This window comes from Monodelphis domestica, chromosome 3 (assembly GCF_027887165.1).
Source record: "Monodelphis domestica isolate mMonDom1 chromosome 3, mMonDom1.pri, whole genome shotgun sequence".
Taxonomy (NCBI): domain Eukaryota; kingdom Metazoa; phylum Chordata; class Mammalia; order Didelphimorphia; family Didelphidae; genus Monodelphis; species Monodelphis domestica.
Genome location: NC_077229.1, coordinates 332,167,635 through 332,173,634, shown reverse-complemented (window position 1 = coordinate 332,173,634; position 6,000 = coordinate 332,167,635).

Here is a 6,000-nt window from a genome sequence, read left to right as displayed (position 1 = left end):
CAAAATACTGGGAGGTAAGCTCATCTTCTCATCTTCTGATAATTTCTTCAGGAAGGAAGGAGGGAGGGCAGGAGGGAAGACGATGTGAACAAGTTTTCAAAGACTTGTCCAACTATCTCACAATTCAGTAGTGTTGGACTATGCAGATGCAAACAAGCTTTTTGTCCTTCCTAGGGAATCTAGCTGAGAGGACATGGGAAAAAGCTCCTTTCAAGAGACTGCTGGTCACCATCACAAATGAGTCACATTTACCAGCAGAGACCTGAATGACAGTAAGACTTATTATACTATAAACAAAAGGCAATTCTTGGATTTTCAGTGGACTATCACTGAGAAGTTTAAGGACTGAGAGGATGGAAGGAAGTTGCAAGTGGAGACTGACTAATTTACTGACTTACACTCTTACCAATCAAGTTAAATACTGATCATTAGCAGTATTGGATAATTATATATTCAGGATATGATACCAACTAGGGTGGGCTCATGTCAATACAGACATACTGTCCCAGAGACCAATGAGATTGAAGCTATAGTGGCAAATAAAGAAGTAAAGGCTATGTGTAACACTAGGAGCCTTTTCCCAATAGATGTCAGATTTGAAATCAGATCTTCTCAAAACCAGGTAGCTGGCCCTATTATTACTTTTGTGTGATTATTAATATTTTTACTTCCAAATCATCAAGAACCATATGAAATAAATGTTCTAAATCCATAATCACTTTAAAATGCAAGTTAGGGCAACTTTTGAGATTTCATAAACTGATACAAGGAAAAACAAGTACAAGTGGGAGAGTGATTTATACAATAATATTGCTATAGAGTAAACCAACTTTGAAGCTGAAAATCTTTAGAACTCTAATCAACAAAATTATGTACAAGTTCAAAAGAAAAAAGATAAAATATGCTACTCATCTCCAGAAGATGAAGAGACATATTTTCAGGCAAGATTACTATGGGAAATTGTTTTTGTGGGATGTTGTAACTATATATTGAAGGCTTTATTATTTAATTTTTTCCCTTTAATTGGGAGGATGGTAGTGGGAAGGACAGATCAATACACTATGCCTCATTTGTTTCAATATTATTCATTGTGGTTCAGGGTGTTACTCTGAATTAAAATTTAGTCACTGAACTATATTGCCAAAGAGAAAGGATAAATATACAGTTCCTCATCTTGCTCCCCCCAAAAATGTATATTCCATAACCAATAAGGGTAGAATTGCTATTGATATCACTGTCATTAGAAATGAACAAGATGTATTCATTGAGGAAAAAAATTATTAAGTTCAAAGGATATAGCATGAATTCCACTTTTTTTAAATCATTGTATATTGTATTTTATTTTAAATCATTAACATGTGCAATGTATGTTTAAAGCTGTGTGTTTTGCATTTATCTTACATCTTTGTTGCCGATATCTTGAGATTATTACCCAGAATTCTGGATTAATCATTTTTATTATATTAAGTGCTAATATTCATTTTGATGCTCATGTTGTGACAGAGGCTGGCACTAGTGAGAGAGTGCCAGGCTGAAGAATATATGAAATTGATCACCTCAATGGGGGAGGGGCCCCAGGTTTGGAATTCTGGGGGGAGAAGTCTCTGGCGGGGAGAGAGCAGTGAGGCTCTCAGTCGGGAGAGGTGGATAAATCTTTCTACTGAGGGTTACCCACTTTTGCTGCTGGTGACTGGAAATCCTTCCCCCCCAACACTTTCCAATTAAAGGAACTTTCTGAAGAGAAACCTGAGCAGACTTTACCTCAGCTCCTGTTGCACAAGAGTGAGTCAACCTGACTTCCTCTCAGGGGGCTCAGGCTGCCAAGGCCTGAGTTCCCCCCAAACTCGAGGAGGAAGGAAAAGGGTGTAGATACAGGGAGCCCTTTTCCCACATTCCTTTTCCCATTCTTTCCTGCCTGTTATTCCTTTTGTATTACCTGATTGAGCTAACATTAAAAGTTATCTGTTCCCCAAGCTGAGTGTGAGTGAACAGATCAAGGGGAGACCTTTTGGTCTCGAGTAGTGGAGAGGGGACAAGAGGGACAAGAGCCAATTGGGGAGAGCAGCTTTAGCTAAGGAGGGAAGGCAGAAGGGGGGAAATCTTCAAACCCCCTCTCCTCTGAGCCAACCCGTTACATCTGTTGTCTCCCCTGTACCCTGCTTTGTGGAAGGGGATTCTCCTCTCTTTTCCCCTCTCCATACTGAAAGTACAAACTTCCCATTTGGGCACAAAACTTCCCCCCTTTATCTTTTTTTTAAGAGAGTGTATAATTCCATATATCAAATATGCTATACCTGACTTTTCAAGAGACTATAAAATTTCCAGCTGAGGGGAAGAAAATAACTAAAATTCACCAGTACTTATCTCTGATCCTTCTGAAAACTAAGAGACTTTGACTGAATATTCAGTTCCTCTTCTTCCTAAGGGAGGGAAGAAGAGTAAATGAGAAATAATGCAATTTCAAGAAGAGTCTAATGAGAGAGAATTCAAGTTAAAGAAGACAGGAGATTTCAGGAAGGTGGCACATTTTTATGCTACCAATGGAAACAAAGGCAGAAAAAACAAAGGGAGCCCATTTCAAGAAATAAACCTTGCTTGGAGACCCAGAAGATCATTAAGAGACAGAGCAGTTGCCACAGAAGTGAGAATAAAGTTATAATGATGAGGGAGTAATTAGCTTTCCTCAGTCAAAGCTTTTCACCCTATATAATGCATGAAGTATCCTGCCACTACTGCTAGAATCGAATTTGTAAATGTTACAGAATGTGTGCTACAAGGCTATCTCACTACTTCTGATGCTACTCATATGGTATTGGAACATTGGAGACAAAAACCAGTTTAAAGAAAATTTGATGAGAAACCTAAGCAAAGTAATCCTTGGAACTCAAGAATAAAATTGGAAGGAGGACAAAAAATTAGGAGAGAGAAAAAAGATTTACAAAGATTTTATTAAACTCCTTTCACCATCAGGAATAGCTGAGAACATATTGAGACTTTTAACATCACAATCCTGGAAGAGGCCAACTGAACAGGACAAAAATGGAGAAATCAATCAGACTGAGCATTTTCAAAGTGCAGGTTCATGTTGGTTTGAACTATTTTGAGGTCCTTGAGTTGATTCTCAAAGTAGCTGAAGAGGAGAAATTACCAAAGATATGGGGGAAAATATTGGATTTCATTACTGTATTTTAAAAGACAACTAAAGTTAACTTCCACTGCCTAGCCCTTCAAACTCCTCTGCTTTAGAACCAATACATAGTAATAATTCCAAGATGGAAGGCAAGGGTTTTTTTTTTAAAAAAGACAACTAAAAGAACATTAATAAACAGATCCCTATACCTACTTTAACATTACTAGAAATTTATCCACGCACAAATTTCCTTGGTCAAAGCAGCAGCATGTCCCACTATAAGTTCTCTGTTCCCAGGTAGAGGTCTCTAGACTTCTGAAGCAACAGATGCCATGTGACAAGAATTTACACAAGGAAGATTCCACCAACCTCATCTACTTCCCTTATTGGAATTGTTTCTCTTTGTGTTATTAGATCCTCATTCTTGAGAGTTTCCCATCCCTCTTAGGATACCTTCTCCTTTTAGTTTTCAGTTCCTGCATTAGTCTTCAAAATCTCTTCTCCCCAAATTTGATAGATGGTTTGACTCTTCTGTTTTCTTCTATTTCTTTATTATATACATTAGGAGAATATTTATAAAGGGGATGTTTTTTCTATCCCTTTAAATTTAACTGCTCACTCATCTCACGAGCCTTGAGTCTCATGCTGAAAACTCAACAACTATTTTCAAAGCTTTTTCTTCCTTCTAAGACAATGACCTAAGGGAATCACTTCTTTCTCTGGTCCAAGACTTGAGGAAGGAGATTTTCAACTGCAATTTTATCCTCATAAGAGAATCCCTTGAAGAGAAAGTCCTAGGGATATATTTGCTACATGTCCGGAAGGCCAAAGCTTGCTCATTCTTGCTAAGAACTAAACTTGATAATAAGCAAATAAAAATGTCAGTGTGCATTGTTTTACTTAAATCAACAGCTGTGTCAGCAGATGTGAGTGTTGCTATGAAAGGTACATATGGGTGTCTTGTGCTTGGGTGCCTGTTACTGCCTTCTCCTCTATACTCCCCGTAATCTTTGAAGATTTAATTAACCACATCATATTACAATAGCTCACTTTAAAAAAAAAAACGGGTACAATATAATGAACACCAAGATTCAACCAGCCATTCCTCTGCTATGTTATGGAATTCATATCAAATGAAAAACAAGAAAAAAATGTATTAGCTCAGAATTTCCAGTTAGAAAATTCCCAGCATTTAGCGAGAGGTTTGACTCTCTAGACTGAATTCAAATGTATATTTATCTACACTCTACCCCCTGGCTTCTATATGCTAGAAGTAAAAGTCAGGATGCAGGAAATGTTAGGCAAAATTAGCAAGCAGAGCATGTTACTATGTCTGAAACTAGATATTCACAAAGAGGGAAATCTGGAGAAAGAACAGACCTTTTTTGGGTACTAAGTAGGTACAGCCAATAGTTGGTGAGTCTTCTGCACCACCATGTCTGTAGGAGGCTGATGGCCTTGACCTTCCTTCTTTGCCACAGCTCAACCCCTGTTTTTACTTCCTTCTTTCAGTCTTTCTTTTCACCTGTGGCTCCTGCACCTCTGATTTTTTACCATTTCTGCTAAACATAATTCATGAGTAGGACAGGAGATACTATCCCACACTGCTGATATTGATCTGCTCTTTAAAAATTCCCCAATCCTTCTATTCCTGGGCCGTGCGTGTTACTTTAGGAACTCTCAAAGATGATTAAATGTTGTCTTCTGGCACAAAAACTGAAATAGTATCATTACTTAAAGACAGAAAGGGAAATTCATGTCCCTTTGAACCACAAATCCCACAATGTCAGTCAGCTTACAGACCTATTTCATGCACACAGACACACCAAGTGGTTCTTTTACTATCCATATTGACCAATTCAAGAGGAATACACCTTCCTTTCTAAACAGTAACAAAAGTAACCTAAAGATCTCTGTACTTGAGCTTCTGTTAAAAAAAATCTCATTTCCCAGTTTAAACAGCCTAATATAAAGTGTGAGGTAGCATGACCATATCACAAACTCCTCTACCCCCTAGTCAACAAATCCCTATTCCTTTTGGGATGAAACGTAATGTTGATCCATTTGGTTTTTAAAACTGTAAAACTTGACTGTTTCCTCTAATATTCTTAGATCTTGCTCCCCATCTTAGATAATACAATCAAGTGACCACTGTCCTCCTTTATTGCCATGAAGCTCCTCACTCCATGAATTTTCATGGACAGCTCCTGTTCCTAGAATATCTTCATCTCTACCTCCTACTAGCTTCCTGACTTCAAATCTCAGTTAAAATCTCACACTTTCTAGTAGCTTTTCTTGTTTTCATTTATTATTAGGGACTTTCCTCAGAGATTATTTCCAAATTATCACATGCTTCATTTATACATATATGTATGCATGTCATCTTCACATACTCTCTTAGTCAACTGTGACTTCCTTAAAAGCAAGGGCTTTTTTTGCCTTTCTTTTTACATAACAGAGTAGGCACTTAATAAATGCTTACTGGCTTGATGCCAAGGATAAAGGAGAACTCTAGGTCAATATCATTGATGAGGGGGATATATATATATATATATATATATATATATATATATATATATGTGGCATTTGGGTAGAACTCGGGGTCATTCAGCAAAAATTGTGTATGATTATTTCAATCATATTTTTAACAAATGTCTTAATTTAATAATAAAGAACTGAATCTATTTACTTTTAGGATTTATATCATTGGTGTGGGTAATTTCTCTCTAGGCAGATCATAATCCCATCTGTATTAGATTTACATTTAGGTAGGGAAAGTCTGAAATGAGCTAAGACAATTCTGATTTTTAGTTTTCACCAGGCCTTTATTACTAACTTCCCCAATTCAAGCAAAGTTTATTAGCCATACT